This window comes from Dendropsophus ebraccatus, chromosome 6 (genome assembly GCF_027789765.1).
Source record: "Dendropsophus ebraccatus isolate aDenEbr1 chromosome 6, aDenEbr1.pat, whole genome shotgun sequence".
In the NCBI taxonomy this organism is placed as follows: domain Eukaryota; kingdom Metazoa; phylum Chordata; class Amphibia; order Anura; family Hylidae; genus Dendropsophus; species Dendropsophus ebraccatus.
In genome coordinates, this window is record NC_091459.1 from 140379124 (window position 1) to 140402222 (window position 23099).

Below are 23099 nucleotides of genomic sequence, written 5' to 3' on the forward strand. Positions count from 1 at the left end.
TGTCCTAGGAAACACATAGGTACTGTCTAGTTTTTCCATCTAGTGACCAAGGGGCTCAGTTACAAAGAGCAGCCAAGTGTCACAATAACAAAATTATGGTTAATAGGTTTATGTATCAAAGAACCCACATCGCAGAACTGGATAATCGAAAGCCGCCAACTTATTATTCCCTACAAAAAATCAAAATCTCCTTACACCGTCTCAACCTCTGAGCCCTATAGCAGCTGCTTTGGCCGCTACAGCTATAGTTATAGGCACCAAACTCTTCTATGTTCTTAAAAAGAATTGAAGATGTTTGTACAGTACTTTCATTCCTATTGCTCCCTCTATGGAAGGGTTTGGTTACTGCTATTGATCTATCCAAGCATGCTGGTGTCAGGCTCACTGGATCAGATCACCCAGTTGTAAAAGAGATGCCAGGCACTTTTTTTAGTTGTTTGGTCCAGAATCCTGATACCTTCACTCCTACTGTTGTTAACTAGAGATGAGGGCAGCTGCAGCATGCTCAAATCCTGTCATTCTGCATTCTAATACTGGTGGCTAAAGAAGTTAGATGCAGCCCTAGAGAGTCCGGGAACACATGGATACAGCCATAGGCCACAGACTGTATCCATGATTTCCTAGACTCCCTAGGGCAGGGGTCCTCAACTGGCGTACCGTGGTCTGAACGCGGACCGCAGAGGGGGGCGCTCACAGGGGGGCTATATACTACTGGGGGAGCTTACAGGGGGCTATATACTACTGGGGGGAGCTCACATGGGGGCTATATACTACTGAGGGAGCTCACAGGAGGGCTATATACTACTGGATGGGCCAAATTCTACTAGGGGGAACAAACAGGGGGCTATATACTACTGGGGGAGCTCACAGGGGTGCTATATACTACTGGGGGAGCTATAAAATACAGGGGGGTGCTCACAGGGGGGATATATACTACTGGGGGCTATATACAACTGGGGGAGTGCACAGAGGGGATATATACTACTGGGGGGAGCTCACAAGGGTGCTTTATACTACTGGGGGGCTATATACTAGTGAGGGAGTGAACAGGGTGGCTATATACTACAGGGGGGTATATACTATGGGGAAATGCACAGGGGGGCTATATACTACTGGGGGTGAACTCACAGGGGGGCTATAAACTACTAGGTGGGCACACAGGGTGCTATATACTATTGAAGAAGCACACAGGGGGACTATATACTACTGGAGGCGCACACAGGGGGTCTATATACTACTGGGGGAGCACACAGGGGTCTATATACTACTGGGGGAGCGCAAAGGGGTTTATATACTACTGGGGGAGCACACAGGGGTCTATATACTACTGGGGGAGCGCAAAGGGGTTTATATACTACTGGGGGAGCACACAGGGGTCTATATACTACTGGGGGAGTGCACAGGGGTCTATATACTACTGGGAGTGAGCACAGGGGTCTATATACTTCTGGGGGAGCGGACAGGGGTCTATATACTACTGGGGGAGTGCACAGGGGTCTATATACTACTGGGGGAGTGCACAGGGGTCTATATACTACTGGGGGAGTGCACAGGCGTCTATATACTACTGGGGGTGAGCACAGGGGTCTATATACTTCTGGGGGAGCGGACAGGGGTCTATATACTACTGGGGGAGTGCACAGGTGGCTATATAAGGACTGGTGAGAGAGAAAAAAATTGCAGTTTTCCCACTAATAAGCATCAATTCTGTTAATAGTTCAACAACGTTTGTGAAAAGTAACAAAACACGTTTCCTACTGACGTTCAACTCGGACCTTCACCTGACAATAGACCCCCGGTAAGTGGCCCCTCACTAAAAGTTGTTGAGTACCCCTGCCCTAGGGCTGCATGTACAACCAATGTCATTCTTCTCCAGCATTTAATTTTTTTTTTACCTGATGTCGGAGTACTCCTTTAAAGGTATATGGCCATAATTATTTCATAGTGAGTACAAAAATTTACCAAAGCAGATGTGTCAGACGGGGACTGCCTTTATCCCTGAACTTACAGTATAGTACAACAATACAGAACACGCCAGTCCTCCTCCTTCTATAGAAAGCGATCTCGGCACAAGCGTCACGGTGAATGATGTCGCTTTAAATATAAATGAATACAAGTTTATTTTCCTGATTGGGATCTATCGCCATGAAATAACCTCCACCTTCTGCTGTAATTACTATAAAAATCCTCTATGCTTCACCGATTTCCAATTTTTTCCTTGATTGACATTTACTTCTACTTTTCCCGGACCTCTTTTACCTCTTCAAGGTTTTCATTATTTTTTAAAGGGTATTTGCACAAAGCGTAGACCTTTTCTTAAACTGCCGCTGTGTTCTGTAACCTTTAATACAATGCGCCAGCAGAAAGCATTCATGGCGGTTAACCTTGCTTTCACCTACCTATTGATAACACATATTAGCAGCAAGAGTTATAACGTGTCATTACTTCTCTCCGTATTTGTCATCTTATGTCACCGTAGAACCAAAAGCACCAGATCACTAATGTCAATAAGGTATACAGATTTGTAAATGACTTCATTTTAAAATACTCCAGTCTTCCAGTACTTATCATCTGCTGTATGTCCTGCAGGAAGCGGTGTATTCTTTCCAGTCTGGCACGGTGCTCTCTGCTGCCACCTCTGTCCATGTCAGGAACTGTCCAAAGCAGCAGCAAATCCCCATAGAAAACCTCTCCTGCTCTGGACAGTTCCTGACATGGACAGAGGTGGCAGCAGAGAGCACTGTGTCAGACTGGAGAGAATACAACACTTCCTGCAGGACATACAGCAGCTGATAAGTATACTTTATTTAACTTTACTTCAACAGGTCTAGATAATAACAATTTACACTATGAAGAAGGCGCTATATGCTGTTCTCCTGCTACCTATAAACTGAAAATCTCATCACTCCATCAACCGGGACAGGAATTTTCCCCCCGAGCCATGACGTCATAACTCAGGGAAAAAAATGCCTTTGGGTGGGGGTCCCGAGGCCGGTCCTACCAATTCCCGCAGGCACGGGGAGAGGTAAGTTCCTCCTCATTATTAAATTCCCCCCTGCCCGCTGCCAGTTTTTAAGAATAACCGGACTTCTCTTTTAATTGGATCTGTTTAATAGAAAGGAAAAAGGCAATGTGAACTCAGCCTAACTCCCATTCACTGCAGCCATCATAAAAAACACATTTTTTTTTATATACTTACATATATAAAAGAGTATTCCAACTCTTATGGAAAAAATGTATGGTGCTTGGGTGGAGGAGAGGAGGATAGAAATAAAAGGAGGGGACTGGGGCTAGGTGAGTGTATATCATTTTTTTTCTATACCTGGATTATTAAGGATAATAACTTCAGCACAGGATAAATAATGCAAACTGCTTCCAACTTTTGATATACTTTAGCTTCTAGTCTTCTATTGGCTGGTGCTCTTTTTGTTGGGAGGTTTTCTACTTTTGCATATATATATATATATATATATATATATATATATATATATATATATACAACCATACCATATCCTGCCTAATTACAGCCATACATTATATTCTCTATGAGGCCTTGTCTACAGTGTATATAAACTCCCGTGGCGTCTGACGTTAGATCGACCCTTTCACACTCTCTTTACATCTTTCCTTCTCTTCGCTGCCTTTTTTATTCAGTGTCAGATGAAAACTATAAAACTGATATCTGCCATGTTTAGTCTAGAGGAAATCAGGCTTCATATATGCAGAGCGTTCTCTTCTTTTACTCCCTAGATTCTCACTTTCTTTTAACATTTTCTATAAAGTGAAGAATAAAAAAAAAAAAAAGGAGGAAGCTATAAAGAAGCCTGATACTGTAGAACGGACGTCATAGTCTCCCGACTAAATATTGGACAAGCTGCAGAAGATGATACATCAGTAAGAATATACAGATTATGTGACGTATACAAAGCAGCCTAAGTCGTTCCCGGGTATTGTTTTAGGCTATGTTCTCACTACGGGAACGTGCCGTCCTATATGGGGGAAAGGCGGCAATCTATTTACAATGACGGACGTTTTGTTATGAATAGACGAGACGGCCTCCTTTCCCTGATATAGGACGGAGCGTTCCCGTAGTGAGTACATAGCCTTATTCTCACATCTTCTTTCCCTCATCTTGAATGTAACAATCTAAATTTTCCCCCTTGTGTGACACAAGCGAAACCATATCGCCGAATGTGACGAGGTCTGTTCTAGATGGATAAATCATATGGCTATGTTCACACCCCGGCAAAATGAAGGCTGCTTTTATTGAACGGCCATCGTTTACCGGAAAAAAAATTATAACACCAATAGAGAACAGTGAACCAAACTTCCAGAACCGATCTTAATTTTTAAAAAAATTTGGTTAGTTTTCAAAACAAACTTTCTAAAAAGTTTGTAACCAGTTGGTAAAGATGGTGGCCACACATTGTACGTTAGATTACACCACTTCAAAAGTGTAAGGGATTCATCCATAATCCTTTGCAGCTGGCCAATCAGCTGCAAGATACACCCCACCCCCCCCATTCCCCGTGATGTCACACTTCCTCCTTCAGTATATATGCAGGAGCACACACCGTCAGCCCGCCATTCAGCTTCTGATCGGTGAACTGAACACGCACATTGTAGAGAAAGAGATAGGGAGAGGCAGTGTCACTACACAGTGTCCACCGCTGTCCACAGCTCTCCTGGGTGATTTTAACCCTTTAAATCTGGTGACATCTTCAGTGCTCTCTTAAAACCGTTTCTGGTAGAATAAAACCATGATTATACAGCAGTCATCCAACCATTCTGGTTCAATTTATGGCTATGTTCACACAATGTAAAAAAAAAAAAGAGAAACAATGTCCGTTATTGCCACGATTTAATTGACTTTAACGCAACGGAATGACGGACGCCCAATGCACACATTGTATAAAATAATGGACTTTTCAATTAAAGACACACCCAAAGGCCAGATAGTCCACTAAACTAGAATAATGTACCGACAGCCATCATTGCACTGACGGGCAGCCAAACAGCGAAATGACAGACGTCATTTTAAGCTCAAAATGATGGACGTAATTTTTCCTTTTCAAAAACAGAGAGGAAGAAATGTTGGGTGGCAGAGCTAGTAATGAAGGTAGGAGAGGCAGAGGCACAAGTGGTAATGTGGTGGTGTTGTTGGCAGCAGGTGGGGCAACAGGCTGCAGCTACCTGTCCGATCCAGTGGTCATGGATTGGTTACCACAGAGTTCAAGCTCCACGCTAGGCAGTAGCCAAACTTGTAGCCGTCAATCGGCAGATTCCATCAACTGGCTGTTCTAGGCCCTACTGGGTCCAAGAGAGTGCTGCTGGTGTTACCACCTTCAACTTATGGACAAAAAATAATGACCGGAGTGCTCCTTTATATACCATATTTGCCTATTCCTCTTTGTCCTTCACCCTATAATATAAATGCATGAATATCAGAATCGGTTTCTCGCGGTCTTTATCGGATCCCCGTTATTCTTGTGTATTTATTTTCACTGTGGTTAATAACTCTTTGGCTCGGCCTGACAGCGAGGGGTGCGAGGTATTACCGGGGCACGTCCGCAAAGCAAACGGAGAGTGGCCTATAAAAGCTTATAATAACGCTGTGTAAATCTGCGCCTTTGAGTTTTGTGTCATTTGATAATTATACATTGATCACAGCGAAGGCAATCTGAATATGTAATGTAATCACTTCATCAGACATTGCTGAAATAGGGACTCTGGCTTCCCCAGAGGACGGGATTTAGGAAGAGAACTACCAGCCATTTCATCCAGATGCAGAAAGCAGCAATATACTATGAAAGCACACTGAATACCAGTAGGTTATGGGAGGCGCGGCACACCTAGGCCTCACTCAGCCAGGGCCCATTCACATCAATCTGGACCAAACAATGTCTAACACTGACTATACTCAGTCCACTGCCTAAATGTATATTGTGTCCTTATGGGACTCAGAAGAGAGATCTGCAGGGTTCCTGAGTAGTGTTGAGCGGACCTGTCAAACATGTCAGGTTCTCCGAATCCGAATGCCCAGTATTTGATTCCTCATTGCTGCAGAAGTTGGATGCCGCCATAGGGAGTCCTTGATAACATGGATACAGGTATCTATGCTTTCCTGGAAGCCCTAGGGCTTCAATATTCCTGAGTCAATATATATAGCAGAAAATTAACTTAAAGTAGAAATCGGGCAATTTTTAAAATTCAGCGGGGGGGGGGGTTGGGGGGGAGTGGGGTGGAATTTGATCATGAGTAGGAACTTACCTCTTCCTGTGCCCTTGGCGAGCGACGGGACCGGCCTCAGGACCCCCGCCGTAAAGGCATTTCCCCCGAGTTATTTATGATGACATCACAACTGCCTGTCCTGGCTGATGGACTGGCCGCTCAGCCAATCAGGGACTAGAGCGGCGTCCTGCTCCAGTCACTGATATCAGACGGGTTGTGATGTGGGCACATCCCAGAGCCTGTTGGGGGTCCCAAGGCCGGTCCAGCCGCTCACCACAGGCACAGGAAGAGGTAAGTTCCTACTCCTTATCATATTTCCCCCCTGCCGGCTGCCAGATTTTAAAACTGGACAGACTTCTCCTTTAACATGGACTATGTTTTGCCCAAAGTCAATGAAGCCATCAGGAGTACCCTGTAGTATAGGTCAGAATACCCTTTTGGTAGGTTGCCACAAAGGTTGCTGACTTATACGTGATCTGGTGGCGACACACCGTATCATGAGAACTTATTCACACGTCCTGCAGAGTTGTCCATGATTGCTGATCCGCTATCACAGATCAACTTATTGGCCATTAATTTCTATTTGGTTATTCACATGTGCTGTCCTACTACGGGTGTTGCTATTGGTTACACCCTTAGCAAAAGCCTGTACTTTTAATTGTAAGTGGTAATGTAGTAGTACCAGAGTTTAACCAGTAAATGTCATCGTTGTAAGAATGTATATCTAGATATTTTACAGCTGTGGGAATGAAAGGGTTATTGTTTTGTTTGTGTGTCACATGGATCTGTACACCAATGAGAGTTCTTTTCTTCTCATAACCTATCATCTCTCTCTTTACTTCTTTACACGCACTCCTCATCTACTCACAGAACAGTTTACACTTGCTGTAGGAAGGAAGTCACATGGGTAGGGGAAGTGTGAAGTCTTTTGCCTGAAATTCTGTAGTGAAAGGACGCAAGCTAGGACGCTCCCTACAGCAGTCAAGTTGGGACCTGGCTCCCAGTTCGGTGTGCAGCCTAGACGTAGAGCAGAGCATATGTATCTAGGCACAGTTTCTCTTCAAGTAACCGTATTCTACACTATGCAGTGTTGAGTCACTACTAGAGAGGACAAGTCAGGGATCATCCTAACCCACGCTGTGGACCAGAGGAACACAGTGCAGGACAGTATCCATAAGAAGTATTCAAGGAACTGTTCCAGCAAAGTTGCTAGAAGCCTATGCACGCTATCTCGCAGCGCAGGTGTAATCAGAGATCTCTGATCACTCTGCTCATCTGAGGTAACAAGGTCTGGGGCTTGTGTCACCCTCTAGGACAGGTCACCCAACACTGGTGGGCAATAGGTGGTGCAAAGACAGAAGGAGTCATAACACAGGCACAACTATTCCCTCTACTCTCAAGTATTCTACTTATTGTACCTCTGAAGTTCCAACAGAGCACAGTACTACTTGGGTTGGGACTCTCTCGACATCCTTCTCTCTACTCTTCTGATTCCTTTTGTCTACCTCTCATCACGCAACTTAGTCAGCACGGCTGAATCACTCCTTCTACTCTCAGTACAGATCTGGTTTATTAAGTGTAAAGTAACTGATCAAGATTGAAGCACACTGTCTTCTTCTTTATCAAGTATCTTCACAGTAAATAAGATATTTATTTTATTGGGATTCACCAAGCACCAACACAGTAATCATTTCCTTGGGTTATCTCCCCTTTCTGTGGGTGGCAGTGCCAATAGTCCAAGTGGGTAACTACTCCAGTCTGGACCACCATAATTGCCCAACCGGCAGCCACCACACAAACAGTCCGTTCTATTGCGGATCCGCAATTTCCTACTGCGGATTGTGGTTGCAGTACAGATTACCATGCAGTACGGATGCCACAGATGTCACATCCCCGAGGTCCGTGAGAAATGTGGATCAAATCTAAGCAAACTAGTTAATTATTGTTTTTTTTTTACCAGTTCAACATTTTTGCTGACACAGATACGAATGCATTATGGATTCGATTACGGATCGTATTTCAGAGAGTACAAATACAGAACTTTATGCAGACCTGAAAAATCACTACATGTGTACGTGTATGTGTACATGTGAATAAGACCTTAGTCATGTTATAGGGCCATATCACAATCCCTTAGTCCTATTATAGGACTAAGCACCTCTATTTTCCTCCAATATCAGCCTTTAATATGAGGAGTAATGCTGGTTTACACAGTATTAATGAAGTCTGTGTACACAGGCGACCTGCCACTGCAGCAGCTGTCGAGGATACCCAGGAGAGCTGTTGCCCTGACATTATAACTTTTTGGTTTTAATTTATGTGAACCTTACTTTTTTTATTTAGGGTTTTCTAGGGTAAGTGCGAGGGTCAGGGCGAGTGCCCCGCTCCACCCTGTATAAGCAGGGGTAGTTTACTTACACTCTCCCTATAGGGTGGCACAGGGTAAGCAGGTCCCTAACCTTGGACCGGTGACACCCTACCCCGGCAACACCATCATTTATGCAACATGTCCATCACCACAACAGAGGCATCAGAAATAGGTGATACCAAAATTATTGTTTACTGAGTAGTCATTGGCGGTGGTTCTTTCTGGTAGCACAAGTCATTAAATGATGTGAATATTGGTGGCTTCTGGGTTACTAATCGACTATTGTTTTTTTGGTGTTTGTGAAGAATTTTATTGTATCGAATTATAAGTTAAAGGGCTAGTCTCGCCCCAAAATGTTTCTTTTAAATCAGCTGTCAGGACAGAAGACTGGTAGACATGAGACAGGTGAGTCCAAGCACTGGCACCCACTCCGCTGTCCCTGCCTAATTACCTCGACTGCCCTAACTGGCAGCAGATAACTGGTTGACGGCCCCTCGCCTGCACGGGGAAGGATAATTATGGAGCGTGGAGTCCCAGCACCAGGCGTGATTGGGACTGAGACTCTAGGCCTAGACCCAAGCTACAGGCTGTCTGGTGATGCTGGCCGCCTGTCAGTGATTTGCTGCTGAGTCGCTTGCCCTCCGGCCGGTAACTAGAGACGCCAGCGGACTTCCTCCACCTGGCCAAGCCGGTTGCCAGGGACGCTGTTGGCAAGGGGCTGGCCGCTCGCTCCGGCAGTACCAGAAAGAGGTCAAAGCAATTGATGTATTCAACCTAACCTATCTGGAAACCTGTAATTGCTCGGTTCCATAGCGAACGGAGCTGCAACATTTTCACAAAGGACAAGTGGGCCCAGTTCTTGTAACCAATGGGGAAGCCTTTCAGGAGCCTTGAACCATGACTTGGTGTGTTCGGGGGGGGGGGGGGGGGGGATTTTGTGCAAAATTCATACAAGTTAGAGGCTTATTAGTACTTTGTTGTTTAAGCCCAACCAGACTCTCTTTGTGTAGTTATAGATCGGATTGGGTTACATCAGGCTTTTGTCAGCATTATAGGCAGGCTAATTTTATGCCGAATGGTTCCGGAGATATCCGCAGTACCAGCAGTAATAAAATTATTTTTCGCATGTATCATTTCAGCTAAACATGTAGAAAGAACTATTCCAATTAGAGAATGGCCAAGGACGCAATGAAGATTGATCGGCTTTTCGGCGTAATGAGAAAACAAGCAGAAAAGTACGAGAAACGATAAGAGCTGGTTGACTTATTAATGCTCTATTCATGAGCGCCGCACTGAAAGCACAAACCCTAATCCCCTCCGCTTTCATGAGCCTAATGCAGCAGCTCTCACAGCTTCCTGCAGACATCTCAGGATAGATTACACTCCCAGCCATAGACCCGCTGTATACACTGTGCCAGGACTGGTCTCTATAAGCAGAATATAAAGCACAGTAATAGAGGAGCTGTCATCTGTTCTCATTCTGCTATCTGGAGATCACAACCAATCCAGTCATTAAATATCAGAGACAGTGATAACGCTGGATGTAAGTGCTTCTCAATAAGGCCCCTGCACACGTCAGGAAAATCTATCCGGATTTCTTTTTAGGTGCTCGAAAGGTGCCTGTCCTATAACTATAATTATACTACAGTCCTGGCACATCCGGTTACTGGCCAGAATTCCAGATGTGCTGTCTGTAAGACCAGGTCAGCCTCACCACCCGGGCAAGTGCTGCCGGGTACTAAAGTTGGTCCTTTCACTGTATGCGCTCCTAATCAGGAGCGCATACAGTTAAATGCAGTGCTGTGTTTGACAGCACTTCAGCCGACTAAGACACAAAGACCCAATTACAGTACATTATATATACCTCTACACCCGCTTATCATTATACCCCTCTGGATGGAGAACTAGTGGCCATACAAGTACATTATATATACCTCTACACCCGCTTATCATTATATCCCTCTGGATGGAGAACTAGTGGCCATACAAGTACATTATATATACACCTCTACACCCGCTCATCATTATACCCCTCTGGATGGAGAACTAGTGGCCATACAAGTACATTATATATACCTCTACACCCGCTCATCATTATACCCCTCTGGATGGAGAACTAGTGGCCATACAAGTACATTATATATACACCTCTACACCCGCTCATCATTATACCCCTCTGGATGGAGAACTAGTGGCCATACAAGTACATTATATATACACCTCTACACCCGCTCATCATTATACCCCTCTGGATGGAGAACTAGTGGCCATACAAGTATATTATATATACCTCTACACCCGCTCATCATTATACCCCTCTGGATGGAGAACTAGTGGCCATACAAGTATATTATATATACCTCTACACCCGCTCATCATTATACCCCTCTGGATGGAGAACTAGTGGCCATACAAGTACATTATATATACCTCTACACCCGCTTATCATTATATCCCTCTGGATGGATAACTAGTGGCCATACAAGTACATTATATATACACCTCTACACCCGCTCATCATTATACCCCTCTGGATGGAGAACTAGTGGCCATACAAGTACATTATATATACCTCTACACCCGCTTATCATTATATCCCTCTGGATGGATAACTAGTGGCCATACAAGTACATGAGCAAGGTACGGCTTTTTACATTTGCAAAGTAGCTCTCATCCAGAAGGAAAAAATCCTGCTCCTTACTGCCATCTATTGGTGACAATGAGGAGCGAGCTTTTTTCTCTTCTGTAAGGCTACTTTGCATATTTATTTTTCCCATGAAGCATTGCAGGGATTATATGAACTAAGGCAAGATTGACAGTGCAAAGGAAACACACCTTCTGCTTAGGGCCCTACACGCAACGATTATCGTTTGAAAAATTGTTAAATCGTTCTGATTTGAACGATTATCGTTTAGTGTAATAGCAGACAACGATTAAGCGACCATCGGGAAATCATTAGTCGTTTGACAGAATTTGGAACTATTTTTATCGTTGATCTTCGCAAATTGTTCATATGGAATAATAGTTCACAGTAGCGGCAAATGCAATAGCGATAACAAGACGAACGCAAGAACGATCATAAGTAACGATCGTTCCGTGTTTTTGCAAAAGAACGGATGAAAAACTGATGAAAAAATGGATGCAATTGATCCTTTTTTCCATTGACTTTCATTATAAAAAAAACGGATCGAAACGGATCCATTTTTTTTTTTTACCGACAAAAAATTTAGGTCGACCACGTTTTTGTGTACGGTAAAAAAAACGGATCCGTTTTGATCCATTTTTATTTTAATAATGGAAGTCAATGGTAAAACGGATCAAAACGGATGCACACAGTTGCATGCATTTTTTCATCAGTTTTTCATCCGCTTTTTGCAAAAATGGATGAAAAAAATTGATTGCAAAAACGTAGTGTGAACCCAACCTAATTGGGGGAAGAATTTTAGGTTGTTCGCAATAGCGGTCATTTGAGATTGTTAATCGTTGAAAAATCGCTTTGTGTAATAGTAACCTTAGTCCCAAATTTATAATCCAAAAAGTCCATCTCTACTGAAGTTTCCGATGTCTCAGCCACTTACTGACTGAGCAAGATAGTCCTTGTGCTGACCGTGACCCAGGAAGTGCTGCCCACTGGTAAGGAATGCAGCAGGGGAGCGAGGAAGGATCAAAACTGATGCACAAAAATGCATCAGTTTAAAATAAAAAAAAAAATGGATTGCAAAAACGAAGTGTGAACCCAGCCTAACAGTGTCAGCAGTTTGGAGCATGAATAACAGCTGACAGATTTCCTTTAAGCTCTGCGGTTACAATGTCCTGCAGACTGTTAGTAAAAAATGTTTTGTATGGTCAGGGTCTCTGTGCTGAGACCCCCGCCTATTAGAACAGAAAGCAGGGAGCACTGCAGTTCACTTGCCCCACTGTCGAATTAACTAGATGTAGCAACCCCATAGAGATTGCTGATTAGACTCGTTCCCCTGATCGGTGAGGGGGTCTCAGCAGTGAGACCGTGAATGATTAAAGGGGTTATCCAGCACTACAAAAACATGGCCGCTTTATTCCAGAGACAGCAACGTTCTTGTCTCCAGTTTAGGTGCAGGTTTTGTAACTCAGTTCCATTGAAGTTAATGGAGCTTAATTGCAAACTGCACCTGACCTGGAGACAAGAGCGGTGCTGTCTCTGGAAGAAAGCGGCCATGTTTTTGTAGAGCTGGATAACCCCTTTAAAACTCTTGCCGTGCCCGTGACAGTGCCCATGAAATGATATCCATTGCATGACTATAGGAGGACAGGCAGCGATCCTTCATCAACAAATTGTTCTGTGACACAGTTGCTGCCATTATACATCATGAGGACTATTCATAATCGGATGATTGCTGGACGTGATGACGAGAAGCGACGACCACTCTAAATAATGAATCTGCTAATAATGATGTTTGTCTTGTGATAACGGCTTCTATTTTGGCTTTGGAATTATATTATAATGTGACCACTATAACTAATGGAAGGAACGGTACAAATTATGGTTTCTACTCTAAACACAAGAGCTTGTTGGTGCATAGTGTATGGTTTTACCTGCTATAGTTAATACATAAAGAACATTAAAGGGGTACTCCGGCGGGAAGGGGGGGGAATATTTGAAATCATCTGGTTTCAGAAAGTTATATAGATTTGTAATTTACTTCTATTTAAAAAAGTCTTCCAGTACTTATCAGCTGCTGTATGTCCTGCAGGAAGTGGTGTATTCTCTCCAGTCTGACACAGTGCTCTTTGCTGCCACCTCTGTCCATGTCAGGAGCTGTCCAGAGCAGCAGTAAATCCCCATAGAAAACCTCTCCTGCTCTGGACAGTTCCTGACATGGACAGAGGTGGCAGCAGAGAGCACTGTGTCAGACTGGAAAGAATACACCACTTCCTGCAGGACATACAGCAGCTGATAAGTTCTGGAAAACTGGATATTTTTAAATAGAGGTAAAAAAAAGAATGAACATTACAGTTGTCATCTATCTTAATTTAAAAATACAAAAAAAAACCCATTTTATATACACAATATATGTTAGAGATAGCAGTAGAGGGAAGAGTTGTTTATATACCAGCCAAGGTGGTAAGGAGGGAGATAAACCTTGGAGGTCAGCTCACACAGGCTGAAGAGAGAAAGGAGAGCAGATACAAGGCAGTCTGCAGAGAAGAAGCTGGAGAGAGCTGTAAAAACAAAAGTAAGCAATTTTTTTAAATAAAAAATAAATTATGGAGAATTTTATTTTGCTCTGTAAGTACAAAGCAAAAATGTTTTTCAAAGGTGTTAAAAGTTTTTAGTTTTTTTATGCTATGTTGGGTGATTTCTTTGATGAGGGCATTGATACATGCCGGGAGCTGAATTCTTACCAGTGCAGAACTTCAGGCCGGATTGTTTGTAGTCATTAGCATTCTGCCCGGATGAGACATAAGGTGCAATGAAGGGAGGTTCAATACTTGGCTAAAATCACAGCGTCATTACAAAGCACTAGTAATCTCTGCTGACAGCTCCAATCTTTACCAATTTACAATAATTGCTATACCTAAGCACTTCTCAGTATTGAAGTGTAAAGGATCACTAGCTTCTCTCGCGTTGATGGAAATGATGACCTTTCAGGTTTTCTTTGTGATTTTTTTTTCACATTCAGCCCTAAATGCTATGAAGAATTGATGCGTTAGGGTCCAACATAATAACAATACGGGACGTCTCATCTGCAAAATACAAGCAGGACGTGCAGCACAGCGAACAAAATGGCTCAGTGTACAAAGAGATGGAAAAACATCAGTATATTATGCAGGCATCAGACATATTCTGATTAAAGGAGAAGTCCAGTGAAAAATTTTATTAAAGTATTGTATTGTCCCCCAAAAGTTATACAAATCCCCAATATACACTTGTTACAGGAAATGCTTATAAAGTGCTTTTTTCCCTGCACTTACTACTGCATCAAGGCTTCACTTCCTGGATAACATGGTGATGTCACTTCCTGGATAACATAGTGATGTCACTTCCTGGATAACATGGTGATGTCACTTCCTAGATAACATGGTGATGTCACTTCCTGGATAACATGGTGATGTCACTTCCTGGATAACATGGTGATGTCACTTCCTGGATAAAATGGTGATGTCACGACCTGACTCCCAGAGCTGTGTGGGCTGTTGCTGCTGGAGAGGATGATGGCAGAGGGACACAGGGCACTGGAGGGACACTGAGCATCCCTCTGCCATCATCCTCTCCAGCAGCCACAGCTGCACAGCTCTGGGAGTTGTGACATCACCATTTTATCCAGGAAGTGACATCACCACGTTATCCAGGAAGTGAAATGACCATGTTATCCAGGAAGTGACATGACCATTTTAGCTACCATAGGTCTACCATAGTAGAGAGGTAAAAGGAGTTTAAAGGGGACCTATCCACAGGTAAGAATAATCTAACCTGCTGGTAAGTTCAGAAACAGCGGCCGCAAATAATTGACAGTTCACAAGCTATGTGGCTGTCATGTCGACCGTAGTGTGCCTGGAAATCAATAGTTAATTGATGCCACGCCTGGAATAGACAATAGGGAAAGCTCAGTATCACTAACTTTGCATGCAACAGCATTAGGACTGTATAATTGCTCCGGGACCAGGGTTTCTGAAGCCCTGCTGTTCCCAATACAGCCACTGGTGGCAGCAGAGGGGCCGTGTCACTCTTAACTGCTGCCAGCCAATGAAACCATTGGAAAAATAAATAAATAAAAAATGATCAACATGTCAATTACTTCCACGACCGTTGTTCATACATAGGGTGAACAACGGACGCTGTTTGCATTGATTTCAATGCAATGCAAAATTGATTTCAATGGCAAGAACGGCCATTGTTTTAATTGGCAACAATGGTCATTCTTGTCAAACAATTATGTTGTGTGAACATAGCCTTATACTGCTTATCTATATGGCAGTATATTCATATTAACCTGTTAACTAAGGGGCCATTCACACATTCCGCAAAATACTGTCCACGCACGGACAGTAAGTATTTAGCGGACGTGTGAGGGTAAGAAAATCTTGAGGTCAATGGACTCTGGAGTTCCTTTTCAATCAAGTTGTGGATCCTGACTAGTGATGAGCAAACATCCTGATGTTCGGTTTGGATCCCGAACATGAAAAAAAAATTACCGTAATTGGTTCAGTTCATGTTTGCCGAACGTTCACGAACAAATAACAAATTAGCCCTAAAAAAGACTGTTGGGATCTTAAGTTTTTTTTCACCGAGCACTACTTGGTCAACTCTCCCTCCTTACACTGACAATTTCACAAGGTTCTAAGCACTACTCGGTCAGCTCTCCCTCCCTATACTGACAATTTCACAGCGTTTTAAACACTACTTGGTCAGCTCTCCTTCCTTACACTGACAATTTCACAAGGTTCTAAGCCCTACTTGGTCAGCTCTCCCTCCCTACACTGACTAAGGGCCCTATTCCACCGGACGATTATCGTTCGCATAATAGTTAACGATTAACGATCTCAAAGGAGCGCTATTGCGAAAGACCTGAAAACATTCACTCATTTCCATGGAACGTTAATAGTTACTTATGATCATATTTGCGATAGCTTTTTCTTCGCTATTTCTTCGCTATTGCATTTGTATCTACCGCGAACGACCGAACAACGTCTTATTCAATGCGAACGTTTTGCGAATGAGCAACGATAAAAATAGGTCCAGGTCTTATAAAGCGATCGACGATTTCTCGTTCGGTCGTTAACCGTTAACCGCATTTCAACCGAACAATTATCGTTTAGATTCGAACGATTTAACGATAATCTGAACGATAATCGTCCGGTGGAATAGGGCCTTAACTACCACTGTGAATATTGCTGCCTAACTAAATTCAGATGCTGTCCCTCCTCCTTTCACTCTCCCTACTGAATGCTACAAGAATCAGAAAAGACTGTGAGAAAATTTGCCTCAGCGAATTAGTGTCATTACCTATGTTACGTATATGCGATAAAGACGCGAGTCTTTATCGCATTTACGTAACGTACATAATGACTCTAATCGTACAACCAATCTCAGTAATGCTAGTATTGACCATGGCTACTACATTACCTGATGTGCCCGTTCTTCCTCACCTCTTCATTGGCTCTTTCACATTGGTGGGAGGAAACGTATCCAGTTGCGCAAACGTTCACACGTTCAAATATGTTCGAAAATTAACCATTCCGACCATCGAACAAACGTTTGGAATCGGCGAATACGAATAATTAGCGGCATGTTCGCTCATCACTAATCGCTACCCGGGATTCCCTGTAATTCGATAAAGAGGGAGGCTTCTGTTTTTCCCGATGAACGCCACAACCACCATTGATCACTACATTCAAAGAGTATCTGAACAGGGTGAAAGCATGTATTCCCAATGAAGGTGTAAGGTGAGATGGTTATGAGTGCGATACAGTGAGGAAAGCTGCCGGAATTGTAGCTGGAACCCTCCCCATACACGGCTCTACAACATTACCTATTATTTTTGAAGATCAGCGATGGCAGACAATGCACCATCTGTCTGTAAGAGAAAAGGAGGGATCCCCTGGGGATCTCCCAGAGCGTGAACTCCGTGCAGGGTAAGGGAAGGTCTACAGAAGGTCTCATAGGACTTCAGACAACTTTAACATTAAGTCAAGACCGGTCTACTCAACATAGACGCGTCACAGGGGAGCGATTGTCAGAATAGCATCATGTACAACACAAACACCCTGGCTCCAGCTCTCACAAACACAGAGAGACTTGGCAGGGTCCTGCTAGATTAGATTACCTGGCTTTTACAATCTGGGTCAACAATGAGGAGCAATAGGAAGGAGTTCACGCAAACTATCTTTAAAGGTGTACTCCTACTATAGTTCTGGGGCACCGGAAAAATAGAAAAAAAATCCCTATACTTTCCTACCCCTGGTCCCCCGCAGCTCTCATTCAATTCCTCCTGTTCCCGTCCTCTGCTCCCGTCTTATTTTAGAAGACCGGTGATTGGCCGATCCAAAAATCAGGGTGTCCGGAACATCTTAGAGGTGCTGAGGGCGAGCAGGTGGAATAGGTGTCAGAAGCAAAACAGATGTGGACAATTGGGCGTCCAGCCAGGGCTTCCAGATTTTCAAAAACCTGTCATGAGATCCAACTAGTCAGCTCCTCGACTCTGCACAGTTGGTTAACTTTATTCAGCCACTTGGCCGCCCAGGGGAGTTTAGTTTGCCCTCAAGGATATTAAGAATATGGCCGCCGCTAATAGGTAACTAACTTCTGTTTAGAGGGTAAAATTCCTTGGGATGGTCACCCTAATACAGTTATTGGCATAGATAAACATAAGACCTCTTCCACCTTTCTCCAGAAAGTCGCTAACTTTGGACACCAGATGTGGGTAAGGGAGCCAGTATGGCTCATACACCTCCAGCACTCGTCAGTGGGTGATAGGTTATAGGCATGAGGCCACCCTGGAGTCTTGCACCACTTGGACAACAACTTAAAGTGGTTTTCTTGTAATAGAACACATCTGGAGAATCCATGAGAATCAGGACTATCAGTTCTTTCTTAGACAACATGATCTTCAGCTCCTCCTCCCAGGACACTACATATCCCAAGTGGGAGACTGAACGTGTCTTCTTGGAGGGTCTGACACATAACTTCTCGAAAACAGTGAATTCCCCGAGAAGCGAACCACCTGCAAGTAAGCATTTGGGGGCACGGTGAAGGCACGTGGGCGCAGAAGAGCATAGACGCTCATACACCGCTTCCAAGTTTGGTTTGGCCGTGCAGTTTAGACACATCCACATGTTCGTGTATGCAGGTGCCAGGTCGTTCACCAACCAGGAATTTAAAGCTGCGGGCATAATCAGCGACGGACATGGCATCAAACTCCTCCACACCTGAAGAGTCCCTTTAAGAGTAGGCTTGAGGTTTTTAAATAGAAGTAAATGAGAAATCTATATAACTTTCTGACACCAGTTGCTTTAGAAAGAAAAAATAATAATAATTTTGCCCGCATTTTGCCCCTGTACTATGACATGTGGCAGCGTAGCGTTTCTGAGCAGAACTCCCTCTGCCTTACTGCACAACCGAGCAATACAAACTACCAACATAAACATAGGGAATAACATACACTAATGCTATATGTAACAACATAAACAGGGAAAAACATAAAGTACTATATGTAACAATATAAACATAGGGAATAACATAAAGTAATACTATATGTAACAACATAAACAGGGAAAAACATACACTAATGCTATATGTAACAACATAAACAGGGAAAAACATAAAGTACTATATGTAACAATATAAACATAGGGAATAACATACAGTAATACTATATGTAACATATAAACATAGAGAATAACAAAGTAATATATGTAACATAAACATAGGGAATAACATACAGTAATATACTGTATGTAACAATATAAGCAAACATAGGGAATAACATAAAGTAATATATGTAACATATAAACATAGGGAATAGCATATAGTAATATATGTAACAAACATAAACATAGGGAATAGCATAAAGTAATACTATATGTAACATATAAACATGAATATAGATGGCGATGTACACTGTACAACCATATCACACAATCACACAGCATAATTTCACGATCTCGGTGCCAGGTTCTATTCATACAGCAGATTCCTATCACCACAATAAAAGCCTAAAACTGGGGAAGAACAGGTGAGACCCAGAGCAATAAATAAATCATCCTCTAATAAACGTGTCCAGCTGCTGCAGCGCTGCCTCCACCCTGTGCCAGTCACTGCCCGCTCAGCATAGAATACAATGGAAATGGCAGCACTCTCCCCCACAGGACACCCTCAGTGCTGCCCCCTCTCTACCACCCTGGGTGGGCTCTACATTCTGCTACTGATCTAAGGGACATATTCCATAAGATGATCCTATCAATCTCACCTCCAAGACTTCTATTGTGCCGCACCAGTTCTCCGGGATGTGATACCCAAGAAAATCAGAATAACTCCAGACATCTATGCTATGACTTTAACCAATTTTTATATAAAGCTGGAAGAAGCGCTAAGCTAAGCACTTCACTCCCCGGCCTCGCTGCCTTTTCCCTAGTCCTAAATCAATGGTAACATCTCCTGTGATAGAGATTGCAGTGTTTTGGGATTTGAAGCGCTCAGCTGACTGCTTCCTCTGGCTCTAACAACTGTTGGAGGTCTGGAAACCAACCGATCAAAACAATTGATTTCTCAAGGACATATCAAACTTTTTTCAGAAAGTTATATAGATTTGTAATTTACTTCTATTTAAAAATCTCAAGTATTTCAATATTTATCAGCTGCTGCATGTCCTGCAGGAAGTGGTGTATTCTTTCCAGTCTGACACAGTGCTCTCTGCTGCCACCTCTGTCCATGTCAGGAACTGTCCAGAGCAGGAGGTTTTCTGCTTCTCTGGACAGTTCCTGCCATGGACAGAGGTGGCAGCAGAGAGCACTGTGTCAGACTGGAAAGAATCCACCACTTCCTGTAGGACATACAGCAGCTGATAAGTACTGGAAGACAAAAGTTTTAAGCAGAGGACCCCTTGATACCAGTTACCAATTGACATGAAAAAAAAAAAAAATTCCACGGAGTATCCCTTTAGGTTCACACATTGTCTTTTTTTGGTTGTTTGACGTCCTTCCATCTAGATGTCCGTTATTTTGAGGTCAAATAATGTCCGTTGTTTTGAAATCACCGGCATCACTGCAAAATAAAAATGGACTTTATCTGGCCTCAAAATAACAGACGTCCAAAAAGATGGCCGTCAAATGGTCAAAAAAGAAAACGGTGTGTGAACCTTGCCTTAAAGTGACGGACACTCCACAGGTTATTGTAAATCATACGAGCATGTGGATGAGATTTCTTCACCCCTCCTTACTCGGCTGCTAATAGATTCCAGTCTACAAATCCCAGTATACGTGTCTCCTGCTGCAGTATACGCGTCTCCCGCTGCAGTATACGCGTCTCCCATCTTCTTACAAACTTTCCAAACTATTACACATCAAAATATATATATTTTTTTTAGCTTTCTCTTAACGCCGTTTAATTTCCATTCATTTCCCTCCATGAATTCAGGTGAGTAATATCGTACATCGATCCTGCCTCATTGCACTGACATAATGCAGTACAGATCTGTACTGCAGCCTCTTATTAGCTCCAAATCACAGCACAAGAACTCAGCAGATGTGACCTTTATGTGAGATGGTTGTCACCGGGGCCAGATCCTTGATGTACACACTACACCGCCATAAACCTGATCCTTCCTTGCGGGATGCTGTAAACGGCGCTGATTCATTTGAATGTGACTACAAATATAGAAACATTATAAGACACCGGATGGAACATTGCAGCGGCCACAAATAAACCTGATATCAACTCAAGGAATTGCCAGTCATGATGGGTTCTCTGGGGGAGCGGAGACTGTCCCATCTGCATAGTCAGACGTGAATTCATACAGAACATATAGCTAGATCCAGCTATTACTATATTATTGCATCCTATTAAAGGGGTACTCCGGCGAAAATAATCTTCTTTCAAATCAAAAGTTATAAAGATTTGTAATTTACTTCTATTTAAAGTCTTCCAGTACTTATCAGCTGCTGTATGTCCTGCAGGAAGTGGTGTATTCTCTCCAGTCTGACACAGTGCTCTCTGCTGCCACCTCTGTCCATGTCAGGAACTGTCCAGAGCAGGAGAGGTTTTCTATGAGGATTTGCTGCTGCTCTGGACAGTTCCTGACATGGACAGATGTGGCAGCAGAGAGCACTGGAAAGAATACACCACTCCCTGCAGGACATACAGCAGCTGATAAGTACTGGAATACTTGACGTTTTAAAAAGAAATCTATTAACTTTCTGAAACCAGTTTATTTGAAAGAAAAAAGACTTTTGCCAGAGTACCCCTTTAAGGACATTTTACATTGGCCGATTATTGTGCAAACTAACGTTAAGCAAATTTAAGCAATGATTTTCTGGCGTAAACACGGCAACGAACAAACTACGAACGGAAGATTGTACATATGTCATTGAAGGCATTTTTCGAGCTGACCTCGAAATCACTGTTAATTGTTCTCAAGTCTTTCAGGGTAAACTCTCATTATTTACAGTATATAGATAGGAACGCAATGACGACTATTCACAGTGTATATACGGATGTAATTATTATCGCACTAAAGGGGAACTATCTGCAGGAGAGACAAATCTAACCTGCTGATATGTCCCTATTGTGCAGGAGACTGTGGAGGAAACTACTAACTGCATCGAAATGGCGCTGAGGATGAAGGTAAGATATACCTTCCTCCTCAGCGTCTCCTGAGCAATAGGGACATATCAGCAGGTGAGATTCGTCTAAAGTGCTGATGTTCCCCTTTAACATATTTTCATAGTGTAGTGTCCCACTACGTGTTGTAAAGGTGTATCTCTCTAGTGTCACAGGTTAGGACAGGAGGCCGCTGTTCCTTACTCCAACCACTAGATGTCGCACTCTCACAGCACAGCTGCAGATAACACTAGGTTCAGCTACACACACTTCTCTCTCTCTAGTAACAACTTCCCTTTAGTCAGTTACTTAGTTAGTTATTGCTTCAGGCCACGCAGGACGTGTATATAGTTGTTCCAGACCAGTTAGTTACAAAACCTTTATGGGGGGTTGCTAGATCAGACCCCCAAGGAAGCTGGAGACCGCATGGATTTTACTTGTAACACAGAACAGTCGACCACCTAGAGAAAATGGAAGGATTTATCAAGACTGGAGCTGCAGTAGAGCACAGTGCCAGTAAGCCGCTCTCTACTGACAGACGCTCAGCTTGTAGGAAAGACACTACAAGCCAGCTCCACCCAGAGCAGAGACCTGGGACTTGTACTACCCCAATAGGACGGAAATCTGATACTGTGGGGTAGAAGGCGGTTAGGTGAGATAACTGGGACTCATCCATATATGAGTACGAGGATTCTTCAACACTTCACCATATCCCAGCAAAGTACATACCTACACTTACCTACACTTAAATCCTGCACCTCACATCTGTCCTAACCAGTTGCCGCGTGTCCAGGCGTGAGTGTTACCGCTCCCGGCCACCATGATAAGTAGTCCCCAAAATCCCAGAACCCACCAGCAGGGCCAACATCAGTCCCAGCCCCCCAGGCCACGGCAACAGCGATTTATCTTCTGGTCTAAACGCCTATCGTTTAAACGGAAAAAAAAAAGAATCATCACTTATCGCTCACTAAACAAGCGATTAAGTGATTTATCTGTGCGCGTAAAGGGACTAAAGGCCTATTATATCATCGATAATCGTCCGTATTTGACCGATTATCAGCCGTGACAGCCGATAATTGCTTGGTGTAAAAGGTCATGTTAAAAGGCGACGATCTTGTTGAATAAAAACGATGACCATAGCGACGGTCTGCTGGCCGTTGTTCGGTGTAATAGAGCAGTGACAGCCGCTCTCTTCTATAGGCCACC

General features: G+C 43.3%; 1 protein-coding gene across 2 annotated transcripts in view; it reads right to left on the reverse strand.

Moving 5' to 3' along the window:
• Positions 1-23099, reverse strand: part of KCNS3 (potassium voltage-gated channel modifier subfamily S member 3) — a 60549-nt gene that overhangs the window by 7499 nt on the left and 29951 nt on the right. The gene's annotated exons all lie outside the window — the stretch shown is intronic.